Here is a 23,026-nt window from a genome sequence, read left to right as displayed (position 1 = left end):
GGTACACAGAATTTGTGCACAGAGGTGTGTGTCTTCAGCACAGCCTGCACCCTCTCACAATCCAGGACTGCTGGCTCCTAACTGCTTGTCTGCCTGCCTACCTGATTGCCCCTAACCATTTCTGCCTGACAGCCTGATCATCCCCCTAACCACTCCCCTGCCAGTCTTATTGATGCCTAATTGCTCCCCTGCCAGCCCATTGCCCCTAACTGCCCTCCCCTGCTGGCCAGGTCACCCCTAACTGTTCTTCCCTGCAGGCTTAGTTGCCCCCAAGTGCACTCCCTGCTGGCCCAGTCACTCCTAACTGCCCTCTCTTGACAGCCTGGTTGCCCCCAACTGCCCTCCATTGCAGGCCATCTTTGACCACCTGGGGTGTCCATCTTTGACCACATGGGGTGGCCATCTTGTGTGTTGGAATAACAGTCAATTTGCATATTACCTCTTTATTATTGTATATAGGATTTTAGCTAAAGCTGTAAGTGACCCAGAGGAATGAAAAACACATCTTTGATAAAAAAACAAACAAACCAGGAACTCTAACTCAGCCAACAAAACTTAGAAGCGCCGAAACCAGTTTGGCTCAGTGGTAGAGCATCGGTCTGTGGACTCAAGGGTCCCAGGTTCGATTCCGGTCAAGGGCATGTACCTGGGTTGTGGGCACATCCCCAGTAGGGGGTGTGCAAGAGGCAGCTGTCAATGTTTCTCTCACATCGACATTTCTAGCTCTCTATCTCTCTCCCTTCCTCTCTGTAAAAAAAACTAAAACATGTATTTGTTCTTAAACTACAGGAGTATTTCATATTATAAAGAATAAATAGGTTAAGAATGACTGGAAATTTCATTTAACTTGTAAGATGGCAAGGACCTTTTGTTCATTGCTAAATTTCCAAGGACCTAGAAAAATGCCTGACACACAGTAGAGAATCCAAAATTGAATGAATGAATGAAAATTAAATGCAAGGATTCAGGCTAAAGGGGCTTTTCAAATTAAAAGGTATGCTTTATCATCACCAAACTCTCTTTCAAGTTTGTTAATTTTAAACAAAAAATGTTACAGACTCCTGGGCTTTATCTTGTTACTCTGCAAAATTATCTTTTTTTTTCTTTCTTTTTCTTTTCTTTTCTCTTTCTTTCTTTCTTTCTTTCTTTCTTTCTTTCTTTCTTTCTTTCTTTCTTTCTTTCTTTCTTTCTATCTTTCTTTCTTTCTTTTTAAAGAAAATGCAGCACTTATGGTAGAGGACCACAGCAACCTCAAGGGGCTAAGTAGCTTTCCTGATCCCTTAATTCCCCAACCGAGCTGGGTTTTGTTAAATTAGCTATGAGCCAAGTGCACAGAGAAGCGTTTTCAGAAAGGTGGAATTCTATATTCAAGTGCAGTAACAGAATAAATGAGAATAGAAATGCATAAACTGTAGGTTTCTCAGGGGAGTTGAAACTTGCCTACCAGTTTGTTATGGGGAACTCAGAAAAAGAACTAAAGCTCTGATCAGAAAAAGTTACTTGGAAATAAAAAAGAAAAAAAAATGACACTTTGTTTTAGGACATTAATAAATATGAAAACAAAATCTAAGGAAGAATTTAGCAAAAATCTTCATTGAACTTATGTGCTTTTTAAAATAATGACAAACAACATTCACTTAAAGTCTGCATTGATAAAAAATGCCTACTTAATATTCAGTCTTTTGGAGACAGTTGATGGAACCTGGTACTCTAGGTTATGAAGTAAATACTTTTTGGGTTTATCAAATTTGTTTATTTAGACAAAGTGGAAAGAGTCTATTGTAATGCTTAGAAGATAGCTAAGGTTTCTGCACCCAAATCAATAAGAAAAGATAAAGGAATAGTGATTCATTGGTTCAGAAGATACGTCTGAGAGGTGGCTTGATGTCAATCTTCAAGCATTTAGAGAATCATCAGGCAGAGTAATATTTTTCTTTCTTCCTAGTATATTGTAGTAGTAAGTGGGTTTGGCTAGTCTTTCATCAACTATTTATTGAGTGCTTATTTTTTCATAGTACTGTGCGTGATCCTATAAACAAGGCAGAGAAATAAAGATCTCCCCAAAAGTGCAATTTTAAAAACATGATTATCTACTGTGTACAAGTATTTGGATATGTATTGCTTCTCCATGGTTTATTTTTTTGGGGGTACAGTAGCAGCTATTCTATTTCACATTTTGACAGGAATCAGAAACCTTCTGATCTTTAAGGATTTATGGAATAAAAAAAAAAGGCATTTTTAATCTCTTTTTGTGGTGTTTATGCTTCTAGGTTTTGATAACGACATGAGCACAAGTAGCATGTGTAACGTGTAAAAAGTGCCATTAAAGGGAGAAGGTATGTCCTACTCTCCCTGTGGGCTGAATTGTGGACTAAGGACCACGAGTGAAAGTTGCAAGATGAGGGTATTGAGAATTATTCACTATCCTAGATGGTGGTTTATGTGAAAAAGAAAAAAGGTGTTCCTCACTTGTTTGGAAGTTTGCTTCCATTTATATAAAATTGTTAATAAAAATCTCCCATGTCTATGATGTGAATGACACTCTTTAGAACTATCTAGTGTAAAACCTTTGCAACCATACTTGGTAAACCTGCCTGATAATAATCATGGAGCCACTAGGAATGGTCTGGGACTACAAACACATTTAACAAATTGTTCTTTCAAATTTTTACGTGTCTGTTTGTTTGTTTGTTTTTTGTTTTTTTGTTACTCATACCAAATCCTAAAACACTTTTCTCAAGAATATAAGTTTTCCTGGAGCAAAGATATTAATCTATCTTTTTTTAATGACATTTTTCAGTGATGAGAACAGAGCCTGCTGTATAGAAGATGCTAAAATATTTGTTGGATGACTCGTGGAAGAAAGAAAGAAAAGAAAAAAAGGACAGGGGGAGGGAGGAAAGAAAAAGAATATGGAAAAGGAAAGGGAATATATTTTCCTTTGCTAAGACTTTGTAGCTTTTTGAAATTTTATCATGTGTGAAACTATTTACATTAGAATTATCTGAAAAATACAATTGTAATTGTATCATTGGTATTCACCATACTTAGTGGTTAAGAAAATCGCTTTACTTTTTAGAGTGAATTATTTCAGCTAATCGTGTGTTTAAAATAATTTAGAAAAATATTTTGTAGGCCATGGCCTGGCTACTTATGAACATTGACAAGTCAACCATATAAAATTTTAATTGTGACAATTTTGAAGGGTTGCCAAAACAATTAAAGTCCCTTTTGTCAATCATTTAGCATTTACCAAACTTCTCTTGTGAGTGTAACATTGTCCTAGGTGCAGGGTAAAACATTGCGGGGGAATGTCTTTGCCAACGAAGTGGAACCTTTCTATGGGTTTAGGAGAAATATGTAAAATAATTAACTCATGAAAAAAAATGCTTGTTTCCTTGCTGTTAAACCTGGATTGGGTACTTCAGTTTATAAGTTTATGCACCAAGCACCCAGGTATTTTCCAAAATTATCAGAAAGCATCCTCATAAGCTCCCTCCTTTCCCTGTGTAGGGATGCACATTTCTCCACTGTTTATCTTCATTTGCTGATAACATCTTCCCTTATTTTTCCACTGGAGTTTTAGATTTATTTTTGAATATATCTGCCATTTCCTTACAATGTTGAGGCAGACACGCAGTAAAAATATGGGCCAGTTTTTCTTTCTATTTCTGTGTGTATGAGGTCACCAGGATTTGTGCATTGCTTTTCTCTTTTTTACCCAACACTTATTTTTAATTGGCTGACCATAAAGGAAAAAAGATCATTTGTTTCTACAGTCCTATATATTTTGAAATGTATTTTGTTCTTCCTCCTTTTCAAAAAAATGTTTCTGACTGTGAAGTTCATGCTACCTGGAGATAAGAGGAGAGAGGATCAAAGAAAGGTACTTGAAAGGAATGTCTGATATGTATGAAAGATTGTGTTTATCCAAGTGCTTAAGTAATAAAATAGCATTCCTGTGTAGGCAGTTAAAAGTTGCCATAGCTATTTTGAAATTCATACTGAGGCTTCCATTTAATCCCTAGCCAGCCTTGGTAAGATTTACACAAACACATTTTTAATGTCAATGTGAGTCTTCCCTATGGTGCCATCTCAGATTAGTACATTGGAACCTGGAAGAGTGCCCTGTTGGACAGAGAGCTATAGATCATAAGGCAGAATGTATTGCTCTCTTCATAATGTATTGCTCTACCCCATTATGACATCCTCCTTAAACTGCTCATCTGTAATATGGCCACTTGTTAAAAATAAGCTCATGAATGTTGATGTATTTTCCAAAAAGGTTATTCTTATACATGGATTTGTTTTAAGCATTAAAAGATCTGATTTATTGACAGAATATACCTCTCAACCATGATTATCCTGGTTTCTTTTTAAGCCAAATGGTCAGGGGTCCCTTAGATTCACTAGTACAGTGGTTGGCAAATTGCGGCTCGTGAGCCACATGCATACATCTCTTTGGCCCCTTGAGTTTTTAGCAAAGGCCAGCTTAGGAGTACCCTGATTAAGTTAATAACAATGTATCTACCTATCTAGTTTAAGTTTAAAAAATGTGGCTCTCAAAAGAAATTTCAATTGTTGTCCTGTGAGTTTGCCGACCACTGTGCTAGAAGGACCCACAAGATACAGCAGAGAGCCACAGACACTGTTAGGATTTAATACACCAGAGGCTGCAAAGCAAAGTCATCATACAGAAAGGGTGCTGGGCCAAAGTCCAGAGGAAACCAGACACCAGCTTCTAAGGGTCCTTTCCCAGTGGGGTCACACAGAATGTGCTGAATGCCCCCAGCAATGAGTGGTGATAACACGTAAAATGTTGCCTGAGACTCAGTGCCCCGCATTTTTCTTGGGGGCTGGTCACATAGACACCTCTGCCTAGCACATACCCAAAAACCAGGCCCCCAGAAGAAAAAGAGTGTTGAGCCTAAACCATATTGTTTGTACAAACATTTTAGGCATGGTACCCCACTAGAGGATGGTGGGAACACTCTCGAAATCCAAGTTCCCGTATGTCAGCCGGAAGTCAACCTTGCAAATAGAACTTTCTAAGCAAAGGTATCTCAGCTCAGACTTGCTCATTAAGTCTTTACTGTATACAATATAGATCTCTCTCTACCTTCTGTGTGGATTATTAATATTTTGTCCAATTTTAGTCCACTTCAAAGAATAGAGAAACGTAGAAGCAATTTGTCTTTTTGGATTTCTACAAATAAGTCTTTTAAGATTTAATAGACAATGATGAGGAAATATATATTTACTATAGGTTACATATAGTCTTGCTACATTTTTCCCCATTCAATTTCTCCACATTTCAGATCACTCACAGTTTGCTGGTGGAAATGTAAAATGGCATAGCCACTCTGAAAAACATCTTGATACCTAGTTATAAAAATAAGCATATAATTTCTGTGTAATACTGTCATATATTTTTGGGACAAATTCACCAGTTTACAAGAAAAACTCGACATTCCTCTTTAGCCTGCTCCTTAATCCCTGGAAATCACTCCCTACTCCCTGATAACCACTAATCTTTTTCTCTGTCTATAATTTCATTATTTCCAGAATGTTATATAAATGGAGTTAAACGTTGTAGAATTTTTGGGACTTTTTTTTTTTTTTAACTCAGGTAATTCCCTTGAAATCTATCCAAGTGCCTTCCTTTTTATTGCTGAAGTATTTCATGGTATGAACCATATACCATGGTTTGTTTACCCATTTAACCACTGACAGAAATTTGGTCAGTTTCCAGTTTTTGGCTATCATCATAATAAAAGGCTAATAAGCAAATGGTCATCATGCCATAACGCTGATATGCAAATAGTCATCATGTAACAATGCCAATCAGCAGGGACCTGTGGTTGTATGACATCATGCTGGGGTGGGGGTCCTGATGCCATGCTCCCTGCCCTGGTGCTGGGCTGGGATACCTGAGGCTGCACGCCCCCTGAAGTTGTGCCCTCTCACTCTGGTGCCTGGTTGAGAAACCTGAGGCCACGCAACCTGCCTGGCAGGGCTTAGCAGGGGTGGGGCCAGGTGGGTCTTGGTGTTGCCCAATGGCGGTGGGGCTGGCTGGACACTTCTAATATAGAGAAAGGGCAAATAGCAATATTTAAATATTTCCTCTAATTAATTCCCTTTTAATGTGCACAAATTTCATGCACCAGGCCACTAGTTACAAATAAAACTGCTGTGAACATTTATAATTTTTTGCATGAGAATAAATTTTGATTTTTTTTGTATTAACTGCTCTAGAGTGCACTTGCTGGGTTTTATGGTAATGACATGTTTATTTTTATACTTAAGAAACTGCTAAACTACTACACAGAATGGCTGTATCATTTGACAATCTCACCAGAAAAATGTAAGATATATAGGTTTTCCACATTCTTAAAAGCATTTCTTACTATCACTGTTTTTTACTTCAGCTGTTCTGATAGATGTGTGTATTACCTCATTTTGGCTTTAATTTTCACTTCCCTAAAGTTCTTGAAACCACTCCTGCACAATACGAACACCATGGCATGGTGCATTGTCTTGTTGGAAGAAGCCATCTCCATTGGATATGCCATCAACATGATAGGATGAACTTGATCAGCAATGATACTTCCCTAATGTCTGAATAGCACAACATACCTAAGTATTGAAGACAAAAGGTGGCCCAACGAAGTACTAATGGGGTGGTCATAATAATCTGGCCACTCCGTGTATATTGCTCATGTTGGATTATGCTATTGTTGAATTTTGATAATTATTTTTACATATTCTAGATATGGTTCTTTGTCAGATGTTAATATTTTTCACCCAGTTTGTAGCTTATCTTTTGTCTTTTACTCTTCTTTCCAGGGTATTTTATGAAGCAAAAGTTTTCAATTTTGATGTCCAATTTATCCATATATCCTCTCATGAATTCTGCTTTTTTGTAAAGTCTAAGAATTCTTCCCTTATACTAGGTCCTAAAGATTTTCTCCTGTTTTTTTTTTTTTTTTTTCCTCCTAAAAGTTTTATAGCATTTTATGTTATATATTTTAAACTGATTGCCTAGAGTGACAATTTTTAGCAAAACACCACCTGAGAATTCTTTTTGAATGGTGACACATTAGATGTGTTTTGCCACTGTATAATTGTCAAATTTGTGTGAACTTGTATATCTTGTTCCAGGGTATAGAATACTTTAATAGTAAGTGAAAAGAAGTAGTCTGGGGAAAAAATAAACTTTAAATGTTTTTAAACAATCAAACTTTGAATCATATTTTCCACCTCAATTTATTTTCTTTACTTGATCTGAATAATTGAAACAATGATAAGCAAATCACAGCAAAATTATAGTGAAAAATGATTTTTTCCTAGAAATTTGAAATTACAAAATAACATGTTCTATTTCATGTCATAGAATTTTATCTTAAAAAGCATTTTGAGAATGCTTATTCAGAGATGGCTTAGGAAGGAAATTTCCTATTCCCACTTTGAGTGAAAATATAGAATAAGGCTTGTCCAGCATAGTGGCTCTTCCCCCGGCTGCATTTTATCCCCAACCGTGTCCACCTTTAACATGAGCAAGTATTATACATCTCTAAACCCAATTCCACACACATGTCTGGATCTAGGTGTTTTTATTTTACTGAATTTTGCTTGACACACCAGGTCACACCATAACATTTGTCTTTTAGCTTGTAGCAACTTCATTTTCATGCTTTCCATGTATTAGAATATGATTCACTTCCTGGCAACTTACCAATCATTGGCTTAAAAAAAAAAAATCTGTCAGAAAAAAAAAAAAAAGTTTCCTTTTAAATTGCAAAAGTTGAAATTGCAGGTAAGGTTTTCCACGCATGTGGGTCTGCAGCCAGGGAATAGTTCCATTAAAATATATCCAACTGTTAAAAATGACCCCATTGCCTCTAGATGGCACACTACCATTATTTTTTCTTAACTTTAGAAAAGTTCCTGCTTTTTAGCAACCTGGGAGCACAGGTGCCGGTTCACTCAAGTTGTAAAAACTTTTCAGTGGTTGTCTAAGTATTCTGAAGTTGACTTGGTCCTGCTTATTTTGTTTTGACTTATAGCTAGCATGTTATAAGTAACATGTTAGAATGTAAACACAAAACAAGTTTACTTCGTGCTCTCTCTCAAAGGAATGTTGTTATATAGAAGCAAAATATTAATTTTGTTGCTTTAAAAACCCCACTTTTATGCTATATACATTTTGCCTCAACCTAACATTTATGAGAAGGAAATATGAATTTGAATGCCAAAAGTAATGACAGAAGGGCATTAGCAGTATGTCTAATAATCTCCGTATGCATGAATTCTCTATCAAAACATGAAGTGAAAGCTCATTCCATTGGACCACAAGACATTTAATATTTGCTTTTCATGTCTTTTAAAGTAAGTTTTGTTTCACAATAACATTTGAAGGAAAATATTACATTTGAGTTATATTTTGTTACTATTATTTTTTATCCTCGCCCAAGGATACTTTTCTATTGATTTTTAGAGAGAGTGGAAGAAAGAGGGAGCGATGGAGAGAAATACGCATCAATTGATTGCCTCCTACATGTGCCCAACCAGGGCCTGGGCCAGGGTGGAGCCTGCAACCGAGGTACGTGCCCTTGACCAGAATCAAACCTGGGACCCTTTGATTTACAGGCTGACATTCTATCCGTACTGAGCCAAACTGACTAGGGAAAATTTGAATTATTTTTTAAGTATAGTAGGATTTTCAGACAGAACTTGAATTCAACTTATGCCATCTTGAAATATAATTTTAGCTGATGAAAAATACCACATTGGCTTATTTTTAGTGATTATAGCAAATGCATCAGAACCAATAATATTTGCATTGTGTCAGAAGAACGTTTTTTGAAACATTACTCTTTCTAGATTGAGGGTATTATGTGAAGCCTGAGGTAATATAATAACTATATCTAGTAAACACATTTAAGTGAAAAGAAAAAAAGCATCTCCCAGACAAGGGGATGGAGAAGCATGTACTTGATGCTTTTAGTTCGTGGGCTGCAAAGAGTTTGAGTTATGAGAATGATGATGAAGTGTGGCAGCATTTCTCACCCTTAAAATGCTCTTTATCAGCAGTCTCCAACCCTGAGCTTCTGTATGATGCCCAACGATTCCCTGTATTTCTCCCCACAACTCATGAGTATTGATTAGATCTGATATTTCTTGGAGGAAATGATTTAATTACACATCATGTCTAACAGTCTCCTCATTTTCATTTTTATAAAAGTTACTAGAGGCCCGATGCACGAAATCTGTGCAAGGGGTTGGCCCTTGCAGCCCCTCACAGCCGAGGCCAGCCCTCGCAGCCCCAGCTTTGTCCGGTGGTTCTGCTGTTGGATCTAATTAGCATATTAGCTCTTTATTATATAGGATGTGCTTGAGAAAATATTGGCGAACTATATAGCTGACAAAAAACACACACATGTTATAACTGGAATATATAAGGAGTTTTGAAAACTCGACAATAAAAATAGAAACAATTCAATCAGAAAATGGATGACAGACATTTCACTGAAGAAGATAAACAGATGAAAAAGTACCACATGCCAAAATTTTAAATGTCATTAAAATTAAAGCCACAATGAGATATCACTACAGCTCTTTCAGAATGGCTAAAGTACAAAACAGTGACAGGCTCAAATGCTGATGGAAATGTAGAGAAACTGGATCACTCACAGTTTGATGGTAGAAATATAAAATGCCATAGCTACTCTGGATAACATTATGATACCTAGTTTTAAAAATAAGCATGTGATTTCCACATGGCCTAACAATTGCACTCTTGGACATTATCTCAGAGAAATAAAAAGTTATGTCCAAACAAAACCTATACATGGATATTTTTGCAGTTTTATCTGTAATAGCCAAGTATCTGTCTATGGGCGACTGGTAAGCAAAGAAAGTGTTGTACATCCATATTCTGGAATACCATTCAGCATTAAAAGGAACAAATTATTGATGTATTAAACAACCTGGGTGAATTATCAGAGAATTATGCTGAAAAAAAAAAATAAATGTATATTGTAATGATTCCATTTATATAATATTTTTTAAATAAAATATTTAGAGATGGAAAACAGATTGTTGCCATAGAGGGCTACCTTTGGGGGAGAGGGTGTGGTTTTAAATGAGCCATGCAAAACTGGAAAAATTTGAATAAAATGTATGGACTGGATCATAGTCAATTTCCTGTTTGTGATATATGTCTGTAGTTATGCAACTTGTCAAAATTGAAGGAATTTGGATAAAAAAGGTTCGTAATATCTCTTGGAACATTTTTGTAACTTACAACAAATAAACATTTAAGTAAAAAACAACAACCTATGTATTTCTCCCATAGATTGTGCCATATTAATCTTTCAAAGATAAAGCTAAGTTCCATTTGGGGGCTCTGGTTATTTTTATTATGACAATTGTATGTTTGATTATAAAAAATTATTAGATACAAATGTGTTAAATGCAAAAACATATTATTTAAATAATTTTTGTCAAGAATCTACTCCTCTTAAGCCTTTTAATCTGTCATAGATATTCTGATTGTTTTCACTTGAAATTATTTAGGATTATGTCTCCTTGTCATATATGAGATATAGCCTATAACTTTTTCTTCCCATTTGATCTATATTATGATGTTGTTCAGCCCTGTTCCTAGTAAACCTAAAAATAGTATGAATGAAAAATGAAGACATCTGGCACACGACACTTTCCTGTAGATTTTTACAATTTTGACAAAATTCTTAATGTATATTTTGTGAAAAGGTTAATTTTATATCAAAATAAATTTCTCACGTAATACCATTGGTATTACTAAAAATTTCCTAAATAAGTTTCTAACAAAATGTAACTGGGTTATCTAAAAAATATATCTAATTATCTGCTACCAACTTTGAACTACAGTGCCATGGCAACAGCAAAATTGTGGCTTTAGAACACGATTCTTTATTTTAAGAAAGCACTAAACGTTAACATCTTAGCTCTTACATGATTCTAGAATGTCTTTTTGGAGGCCAGTCTTTCTGAATTCAGGATATATTTTTGGGACAAATTCACTAGTTTACAAGCAATTAAAAATCTTTGACATGTTTATAGACTTCTCCAGGTTTTCTCAGCATTTCTCAAATCATGTATTCTATCTTTTTTTTTTTTTTTTTTTAATCTTTCAACCCTGGTAGGCCTTAAGCTGAGCTTTCCAGACTTTTTGAAAAGCAACTGATTTTTTAAGAGATCATATTTCTCCCCTTTGCTCAGAGGATGAGTTGCTATATACCTGCCCCAGAATTAAGCAGTCAGAATTAGACCAGAGTGGCATTTATTAAGCATCTTCGTGTGTGTGTGTGTGTGTGTGTGTGTGTGTGTGTATTTGTACGTGTATATGTGTTGGAAGGGAGGGGCATTGGGCAGGGGTGTTTGGGTAGAGAGAATAAAATGACTAAGAGACATTCTCAAATGAGCAGGATATTTTGTCCAGTGCTGGGTATCATACCATGGATTAAGCCTGATTCTTTAAACACTGTGGCAAGATTACTGGGTTTAGAATTAGGAGATCTAATTAGGGTCAGAGCACTGACTTTCTAATGTTCCATCCTTATGATCACGAATGAGGTAATCCTGTGTTTAATATTCTCCTGGGTAAAGTGAGACTTGTAATACTGTCATAAAATGGCTTTTACAAATGCAAAATAAATTTTCAAGATATTAAGTCCTATTTAAATAAAAAGTGTTCTACTCTTTAGCATCCATTATAATTCAGTTAATGTATTTCGATGTATAATGTTAATGCAAGTGTAGTTATCTCTCTGTGGGTAAATTTGTTTCATACACGCTGAGAATAGCTTTTTTTTTCCTCTCTTTTAAACATATACATAGTACATAGAAGGTGTCTTAAAATATCTATTGAGTATTGAGTGAGTAGATGACAAGCCTAATAAAAAAAAATGATCAAATCTAAAGATTTAATTTATTCTAATTTAATAGGTTACAGGATAAAATAATCACAGAAAATTTTAGAGTACGGACTGAATTACACCATCCCCTAAGTGAAATGAAATAATATTAGAAATGATAGTAAATGCTTTTGAACAGTTTTGTTTTATTGTAACTGGCAGAGCTATGAGCATCAATCATGACGTTTTTCTCATCATAAACCTTAAGTAATTCCTACTGCTTAGAAATAAAATACAGTTCGTTAGTCTGGCTCTAACCTTTTCAAATTTAGTTTTCCATCTTACTATTTTTGTCTCTTTGGGACACACCCCATAGCTCCAAACTATCTTGCTTTCCCTGCTCTTGTGCCTCTTTGCCTGAGTCCAGGCTTTACGTCATTTTGGAATGCCCTTCAATTTATTTCTATAAAATCAGATCCCACCTATCTGTCAATTTCTGTGTCTATTGCCAATGTCGCCACATGGCCTACACAGATAGCCTCAGTTAGAGGTAATCTTTTTCTGCCTGAATATCCACTTTCTGATTACCTTCTTCAAACCCTTGTTCCTTCCCTTGTCTAAACGGTAAAGTTTTTGATTAGCAGATTCTATATCTGATTTACCTTTGTATTGTTCCTAATTAAATATAATTGGCATACAATATCTTATTAGTTTAGGTGTACATCGTAGTGATTTGATATTTATATAGGATGTTATAACATGATCACCAACTACCTTTGTATTTTCAAGACTACCTACGTTGTAAATATATACCAATGTTTTGTTTATTGAATAAATTGAATGCATATGCATTTTTATACTGCTGCTGATAAACAACTTACATTAATCAGTAATTGATATTTACAATAAGGAATATATAGGTGTCATAATTTTGAATATATAGGTGTCCATACTTTTAAGCATTATTATGATTAATAGGTTTTGGCAAAAGTGTAAGGCAATTCTATTAGAAAATGATAATCATTTCAACAAATGCTATTGGGACAATTAGTTGGATACCATATGAAGAAAAACAGAAAATAAGTAAAGAAAATAAGAGAACTTAGATACTTATAACATCAATTAAATGAACTCATAATGTGAGCGGGGGCAATGGTAAGATAGGTACACATATAATACCTTAATAAAAAAATGAAAAAAAAGAACTCATAATGGATCATATGCTTAAATGTAAGCACTAAAGTATAAAACACAGGAGAAAATCATTGTAAGGTTTAGTTATGCAAAGCAATCTTAGGTATGACATAAAAAGCATAACTGTAAAGGAAAAAGTAACTTGGATTTCATCTAAATTAAAAATTAAAGTTTTGCTCTTCTAAAGGCTCTAGTAAGAAAAGAGGAAAGACAAGCCAGAAAATTTGAGAAAACATTTATTAATAATATATTTGTAAATAACTTGCATCCAAAAATATATAAATACCTCTTACAATTCAGTAAGAAAACAACCCAGGTAAAGAATGGATACAGGATTTGAATAGGCATTTCAACATATGGGTAGCAAATAAACACACCAAAATATGCTCATCATTAGTCATTGGAGAAATGCAAATCAAAGCCACAGTAGATACCACACTGCACCTTGTAACTGTCTGAGGATCACCTGAGCCTGCTCCTCTTCTGCCCATGAGAAATTTAGCTCCCTTTTTGATTTCCCACAAAATAGCATTCATTCAGAGCATTTTGAGCTTATGAGATTTATTGAATATGTATGAGACATGTTTTCATGTAACAGAGTAAGCAATTTTATTCATTTATATTTATTTTCCCCCATTACCGTTTATTCCCTCAAAGCCCTCTTCCACCTCCACCCTCCCCCTTTCCCATCCCACTATCACCACGTTGTTGTCCATGAGCCATGAGTTCTCTCTTTTTTCCTTAATCTCACACCTCCTCCTCCTTACTTCCCTGACACTCCTCTCCTTCCCTCACCCCCTCCAGCAAGCTGCCTGCCTACTTTCTATCTATGAGTCTGTCTGTATTTTGCATGGTGGTTCAGTATGTTCATTAAATTCCACACATGAGTGAAATCATATGGTACTTGTCTTTCTCTGACTGGCTTATTTCACCTAGTATAATGTTCTCCAGGGTCATCCATGCTGTTGCAAAGGGTAACATTTTCTTCCTTTTTATGGCAGAGTAGTATCCCATTGTATGCAATTTTATATGAAATGGGTAGATATGAGTAATTATGGATTTCCATGAAACTAATAAAACTGTGAATTTCTATGAAACAGGCTCCTAGTTGCACAAATTTCTTCCAAAGATCCATTCCTAATTTAAAATTTTGAAACTTGGGGTGCTTCTTTCTTAGCAAAGACCACAACAATTAAATTCATCTCTACAAAATTTATATCTGCTTCTGAGTGTTATTATTAATTAATTTCAGCTGTAATTACAACATAGATTTTTCTTAGCCCTTACTTCCTAATATTTCTAATCTCTCCCTATCTTTGAGTTCTTTCTCTTTTCTGATTTCTTCCTTTCTCTTTTAGCAAAAATTTTCTATTTGTCTCATTTGAATGAATTTAGTTCTCACCTCCAAAGTTTTGGTGCTCCATGCGGACTTGGCCCCAGCGAGGCTATTTTTCTCAAAGAGAGATCTCAGAAGAAAAAGAATTCTCATGCCAACTGTTAAGGTAAAAAAAAAAAAAAAAAAAAAAATTCCTCCACCTACATTTTTACATAGATTTTTCTTTGCCTCATTCCCTCTTATCCTTGATTATAGACTCTTTAATTTATTTCCATGAAACTATCTGTCTTTGATCCAAACAGGTATGTTTCTTATGAAAAGTGTATAAGAAACATACTTATTGCTGTATTCTAATTTTAAGACACCTTTTTGACTTCTTAAGTGAAACCTATAACTTTGTATCAATTCTCTTTTTTTTATAATTCCAGATCCATTTTTGTACTCGGAAGATGGGTATTTAGGGTTACAAGTACTATTTCCATTTCTCCCCAAATTCTACTCACATTTGAATCACTTGTACAATCTCAGCTCTCAATCTGTTTTCCTCTCGTAGAGGGTACAGCGATACCCAAGAATGAGGTCTCAATCTTTTATGGATCATATAGACCACTTTCAGAACCTGATGGAAGTTGTGAACTCTCTCCTCAAATATATGCATATAGAACATCTTTTTCTATAACAGGAGTTTTATGTACATTATGAAGCCTACCCATGAACTCTCAAGTCTATTCCATCAGATTGAGTATCCTTGCAGTACAGTTATTATAACCTAGAATATGTAGCAATATGTGTTGAATCACTTTGAAAATTTATTTTTATTCTTTGTAGTTGCATTTTTCTTACTGTGTTTTTGTAGGTCTTTTTTGAGGAGCTAATGCAAAATGTTGAATTACTATAGTCATATCATTTTATGGAGAGGACACTGTAGTTGGTTGAAATCTTTTATAGTTTTTTTCCCCCCCACAGAACAAAGTGACTCTTCTCTTTTAAAACACATTAAGGGTTGGAAAAGTCATTAGGATGTGAATGTGGATATCACAGGAATTGATGTACTACAATTGGAGCTGTTATATTAATGAAAGTGAGACTATCTTAGAAATGAATCATATAGCTATAAACTTGTAACATAGAGAGGGATCCATTAGTGTGTCAATGGAAATGATGTGAAGATAAAGAAAATGGGTTTTGTCTTAATGCAGAGCAAGTGTGAGAAGAACATATAGCTGAATTTTAGAAAACTCCAGGAGGAATTAAAAGCTAAGACTACCCATATATTTTATGAGTCTTTAAAATAGATTATATCGTCAAAGATGATTACAATGAGATACTATTTATTATATCAGCTAATAAAGACATAAATTAATTACTATAAGATTGTTAATTGTTACCCATCTTTTAATACAGGTGTTGCCAAAAGTAGGTTTACAGTTGTTTGTATGAAAAAAGGCATGCAGGTTATGATTATTATTATACTTTTATTAACCCAACAGAATGTCACTCATATTGTAAATCTACTTTGCCTACCCCTGTATGTACAGAACTTTTGCTGATATATAGGTATGTTTTCTATGCCTGCATCTATTTCAACAGCATAAAAATACAATATATATTCTTTACTCTGAAAACTATTCACGTTCCCTGTTTATAAAAGTAGCTTTTGGAATAGAAATTGGGGATGAAATAAAAATTAGAAGTTCACCTTTAATTTCTTATGATTGCAATTTGAGCAAAATTGTACCTTGCCTTCTACATTTAAAAAAAAATGTGAGTGGAATTTCTTACATCGAATGTATAGCAATTAGCTATTCTCGAAGTTGGCAACCTGCTTGCCCAGGTTCAGTGTGAGAGCTGTGATAGAAATGAAGGGCAATTGATCTTCATGAGACTAACCTGGAGTGTCATTCCAGAAATTTTCTGATCTAAAGATCTCTGAGAAGTCTCACCAGCTAAATATTATTTGGAGTTTATGATTTTACATTTTTTATCATCGTAGAATATACTCAGATTTCGAACCGAAGAAAATCTCACTTCTCTGTCTAAAAACAATAGCTTCATATGATTTTGTATCTTCCTTTTTGTACTATGGAAAATAAAAAAAGTTTATATAAAATGTATTTTAAGTGCTTAGTCAATCTTGTATGTGAAATGTTGAAAATGAATGAATTAATTAATGAATTGAATATATTATTTATTTGTTCAAAATTTTGGGAACTTATAAACTAGACTATAGGGGAAATTTTTTCATGTAAACTTTAATGTTTTATAAATACAATTTTGGTTTCTAGAAATAACGATGATCAATTTATATTTATTAAATTGGTGCAATCATAAATAAGTGAAGGAAAGTCTCCTTTTACTTTATAAAACAAACATTTTTTTTAATAAATGTATTTTACTGATTTTGTACAGAGAGGAAGGGTGAGAGATAGAGAGTTAGAAATATCGATGAGAGAGTCATCGATCAGCTGCCTCTTGCACACCTCCTACTGGGGACATGCCCGAAACCAAGGTATACGTGCCCTTGACTGGAATCGAACCCGGGACCTTTCAGTCCCCAAGCCGACGCTCTATCCATTGAGCAAGCCGGTTTTGGCTAAAACAAACATTTAAATAAGTATTTAAAAAAGAATGACCAGTGCTAGGTGGTAGAAAATGTAGAATGCCACGAGGTACTAATACCTGGGGCAGGTAGTTTAGTCTAGGGCATTCTGAGATAGCTATTAACTTGTTTTCCATTGTATCTCAGTACATATCCTAGTGTCTTGAACATTGCGGATGTTTAACAAACTTCCATTAAATGAATAAATGAAGACATTATGCCTGCCCTGTAGCAGCTAATAGTTTAGTTGGAAGACAGACATATAAGTTGTCTCAATTATATGCTTGTAATAATAATGATGATGGTGATGATTTAGTGAGTATTTCCTTTGTGGTAATTACTATGGTAGGTGTTTTACATCTTTGATTTCTAACCTCTTAGACAACCATGAAAGATGATAATTATAAACTAGTAACTAGACATTTCTATAATACTATGTGCTAATTTTCCTTATTTCTTTGGTGGAGAGTGAGTGAGTTAGGGAGGAGAGAGTAAAGTATGAGTCTCTTTTTCAGGCAAAGGGTCCATCCTGAGCAAAGACAGAGATATATAAGAGCGAATGGTTTGTTCACTTTATTTCAATGATCAAACAATTTGTAAAAGACGTTTGGAATTCAATTTTACTCTGGACCTGCTGTCCCCCTGAACTTCATGTGACATGAGTTATTACTTTCCATGGAAGTTGAATTTATTGTTAGATTAAACCTTACTCTTTCTCCAGGAAATGCTGTTATGTACCATGATCTTCGCTTCATTATGGCTGGAGGGGAGAAGGTCATGATTCTCTCTTTGTTGCACCAGAGAAAGCACGCGGGTGACATCCGTGAGTCACCGAGGAGAGAGGAATTATACTGCACTGAATCTTAAAATTCTTACCAAGCGTTCTTTCACACCATTGAAGGCTCAGTCTCTTGGAAAGTGCTGCTGAAATAGCTCTCAGCCTCCCCCCCCCCCGCCCCCCCCCGCCTCTTCCCCCCCTTCCCCCGTTCTCCACCACTGCTTTTATATTAGAATAATGCAAAGAAAGAAAACAGGCATGTGATCTTAGCAGCTCTAAAAAATCCTATTTTTGGTTTCCTCGTTTTTAAAAGTATGGAAAAAATGATTTAAGCAAATGATTAGTCACACTAGTGTGGGGACACGACAAATTACAGGAGAAAATGAGAAACCCCTCTAAGAGAGGTTTATAAAATTGTCAACACCCTCTTTAAGAGGCCCAGCTGGAGGCAGCTCTAGTTACTAAGATCACTAGCCCCAGATTGTCTTTTTTCTTCTTATGGAAGCACTAACATCAACCACAGGTGGTAAGCCATAGTCAATTAAGCTCCCACTTTCAAAATTAATAGCATTATGCACTCGGACAGTCTCATAGACTTGGCTTCTGTGTGTTAACTGTTAGAGCACGGTCACTTTCTCTTTTTCACCAGGGAATACATGTCAGTGGTTCTCAACCTTTCTAATGCGGCGACCCTTTAACAGAGCTCCTCATGTTGTGGTGACCCCGAACCATAAAACTATTTTTGTTGCTACTTCATAACTGTAATTTTGCTACTGTTATGAATTGTAATGTAAATATCTGTGTTTTCTGATGACCTTAGACTCTAGGCTGTACAGCAGCGGTTCTCACATGTTACAGTTATGAAGTAGCAAGGAAAATAATTTTATGGTTGGGGTCACCACAACATGAGGAACTGTATTAAAGGATTGAGGCATTAGAAAGGTTGAGAACCACTCAAGCACCAGTGAGCCCTTCCGAATTGTCCTTCCTCTGTTAATGAGCTGGCATCACCAGCATCACCAGTGCAGAAGAGGATCAATTCTTGGAACCTGCCCCCACCAGCAGGGCCTGCTTCCTGCACCTGCCTCGGGCTTCCAGGTGTGGACACAGGTGTCCATGTGAAATCTAGTGGAAGTGCGAAGGGGACATAGAGCTATCTGGGTTTATACATTTCTTACTTTAATTTATTTTATTTTTTGATTACAGTTTGCATTCAACACTATTTTGTATTAGTTTCAGATGTACAGCACAGCTGATAGATATTCACATAGGTTTCAAAGTGTTCCCTTTGATAATTCAAGTGCCCCCCTGGCACCATAGATTGCACAACATTATTGACTATATTCCTAATGCTTTACCTTACATCCTATGCCTACCTCATAACTACCAATTTGTACACCTTAATCCCATCAGCTCTTTTCACCCCATCCCCCGACACCCCTTCCCTCTGGCAACCATCAATCTGTTCTCTGTATCTATGAGTCTGTTTCCACTTTGTTTGGTCTTGTTCTTTAGAATCCACATATGAGTACCATATGGTATTCCTCTTTCTCTGAAGTTCATGCATTTCTTAGTGAAATTCATCAGACAAAAAGTATAAATATTACATTAATTAGCTGCATTGCCTCCAACTACCTGAAGCTGTTTTGATTAATAAGAATGATAAATTCATATAAAACTCAAAATGTGCATTATTGTTTGTCTTGATATTGATCTCAAAGTGCCCAGACTTCTTGTTGTTGTTAACATACAAGCATCTTTTCAAGCCATGTCTTCACCAGAAGTTTGAAGGACTGCAATAACCTTCTAACTTACAGCATTTCCATGACACCCCATCTCTATTCCCACTTCTATTCCATCCTACATATCAGTGGCAGATTAATATTTATGTTATAATTTTTGTTTGGGAACGTAAATGATTTTTCATTTTTCTATTATATTAAATCTCACATAATTCAGGTAATAGATAGCAGTTACCATGAAGTAAATAAAAATCTTCTACTTGGCTTCAATGACCAACTCATTTCTTTTCTTATCTATCACCGTGTTTCCTTCATTCAAAAATATACTTTGACCACTGCCAAGCCCAATTCTATCTAATAAATAAATTTGCAATCTTTTCTGACAACTTCCCGTATATTCATAGGCAACTATTTCATATTTTGAGATGTTTGAAAGAACAAGCTTTCATCTGCCATTTATATATATATATATTTTTTACATATTGTGCATTCTATTTTATTATATATTTGTGTTCACCTGACACAGGGTGGGGAATGTCCCACCCTCCTGCGGTATATGGCCCATGAAATCATTTGGTCTGGCCCCGCCAAGGTATTAGGGGTGAGTTAATTAAATGTTTGATCAAGTATTGCAGGTTAATTTTTAAGTTGATAATTTTGTGTGGCCCTGAAATGATGTTATAAATAACCAAATGGCCCTTGGCAGAAAAAAAGGTTCCCCATTTCTGATAAAGACATTTCAAGTAATGTGCCATTGAATGAAGTCCTTAAATATTTATCATGTTAAATTTGTGGACTTTTGAGAACTCAGAGATATTCTTTAGTAGTAGTTCATACAGGATTCATCTTCAGTTTGAGAATCTGGTCCTTACATTGTTCACTTCCTTTGTATCATGCTTTTCAGCCTTCCTGTTTATAAAGCCAATCCATCGTCTACTTTCTCTTTGAAGGCTTCCCACTGTCCTTCGGGTTTTATAAGTCTCCCCCTTTTTTAGCTTTTAAAATAATAAATGATGAACTACAAATTTTTTGAGCATCTAATTTAAAAAATGAGAAATCAATTACTTACCATCTTGCAATATTCTACCAGTTTTAATCATGTTTTCCCAGTTAGATTGTAAATTCTTTAAAGGCAGAGGCTGAATCTTAACACTGAATGGATATTGCCAATAACACTTCATACTAGTACTGTCTGAATATATAATTGGTTCTCAATAAATCCTCTTTGAATGAATAAGTACTTGACTGTAAAGGGTTCCTCAATTATTGGCAAGAGAGTTCATAAGGTGAAAATCATTAATATTTGTTTTGACAGTTGGACTGTTTTAAACAAATAATTTACTGTGGTTATTATGGGCAGAAAACTCTCCAGAGTGACCTATTTGTGAGAAGGGTGATAAAGTGTGCTTTCATTTGCATTATTCTAGTTTTATTTAATTTCTTTTTCATGTGTTAAAAGCTCTTACTGATGATAGTCACTGAAATAAATTATTAGATTGAGAGGCAGCTTAGTGCAAAGATAAACTAATTAATTTTCACTCTGACTCCTAATGATTATTATTTTTTCTGCTGTTATGCTTGTGGTCTTACCATAACATTTAGTAGTTGGCTACATGATTTTTTCTCTTCTAACACTTTTTATATAGCATTTGTTCACCTCATCAGGGCAGAACCTGTTCCTGCAAACACTTGTGCACCCCATTGTGCTGGGGACCTTAAACACTTGACTGATCAATGTCCCAACCTGAGCTTAGACACAACTAAGAAATGAACAATATGCCTACAAAGGAAAGTACCAGAGGCTAATCCTTTATTTCACATTCAATTTGCATTTTATAGCACTATGACCTTGTGTGTGTCTATAAAAGTTTACCTTTCAAATGCTTTCAAATTATAATCATATTTCACTCTCTTTGGTATTTTATCCTACTGGTTCCTAACTTTTTATGATAATAGTGCCTCTGGTTGATTTTATAAACTGCATATGACACATTTCTATTATTCTTCAAGTCAGAGCAATTTTAAATAATCTTTTTATAGAAGACATTTGCTTTTGAAAATCAAACACTATTTTCTTCAGTTTTACAGTTTTGAAGACTTTCTGTAGGTTTTAAAATATTTTTAGTACTCTATAAATTTCTCAGCACATAGAATAATGAGTTGTAACTTACTAAGTTCATATATCACCATCATTGAAAATCACTCTGTTAACAATACAAAGTTGCCATCGGGAGAAACACATCTACGTATCTATCTATCATCTATCTATCTATCTATCTATCTATCTATCTATCATCTATTTATCATCTATTTATCATCCCATATCCCGTGACTCCCAGAGCCAAGAAGTAGAATAAATATCATCCTTCTTTAACAATGCCACATCCATTTCATTTTCTTTATTCCTCATTTTAAAAAAAACGAACTTCTTTGAAGTATACACCACTCACCATTCAACACTTCTATCAACCTCCTGATTTCTCTCTCTCATTCACTAAAATGTTACCTTCTAGAATCTAGATCATTCTTGTCTTCCTCTATACTCCTATTATAGTCATTATTCATGGTCAAAATTTAACTTTCACATAGATGACTTATTCAATGTATTAGCCTTTTAAATCATAAATCTCATTTAAAAAATCTGTTCACCTTTTTCCTCTTATGGCAGTGCTCCTAATAATACTATCTATTGTTTTTTTGTTTCTGTTTTTAGTGTGGGAGACAACTTTTTAGCCCCCTATTTAGGTTCTCCCTCTAAATACATACCTATAAGTTCTATCTATGTTGATTCACAATTTTGGGGGATCCCTGGCGAAATATGAAACTGGCCACTGTAAGTGGAGGACACGAAGAGACCAAAGAAAGAGGCAGACTACTCTAGATGGGTAAGTGCCCTGAGATGAGCAGATCTCTGCACCCCTCCTCCCCCCCTGCCAGATTCTTACAAGTTTCTGTGGAGACCTTAAGTCAGTCACATATCCCACCCAGGTATTGAGTGAGATTATAAATCTATCCCTCATGGTTCCCTTGCAAATATGACTTTATCAAGGTGAGTATTTTATGTTAGTGGGATGATTAATCAGTGAGGATTCAGCCACGTTAGCTAATTCAAGCAGAAAGGTATTTAATGGAGTGAGTGAAAGGCGTATATACAACCACTGGAAAAGAGAGTAGTGAATGTCAGTGAAGATGGCATGAGCTTTCAAGAATGGTCCAGAAAATCAGGAGGTTGATGCTGTCTTCTCTTCAGGAATCACTGGGAAACTCCCCCTCACTCTCTGTTTCCCAGCCACATCCAGGAGGGCATTGTCAGATGGGAACTTAAAGCAGGTAACGCCAGGAGGCCATTTGTAAAGCCTCATATCTGCTGAAGCCCATGCATCCATTCACCACTGCTTCTGGAAGATAAAGGCAATGGGTTCTGCTTCTCTTCGACTTTCAAAATCTCACAAAGTTACCTCATTGGCAGGGTGTCAT

The sequence above is a fragment of the Pipistrellus hanaki genome, assembly GCF_964339955.1.
Source record: "Pipistrellus hanaki genome assembly, chromosome: 5".
Classification (NCBI taxonomy): domain Eukaryota; kingdom Metazoa; phylum Chordata; class Mammalia; order Chiroptera; family Vespertilionidae; genus Pipistrellus; species Pipistrellus hanaki.
This window is presented reverse-complemented; position numbering follows the sequence as displayed.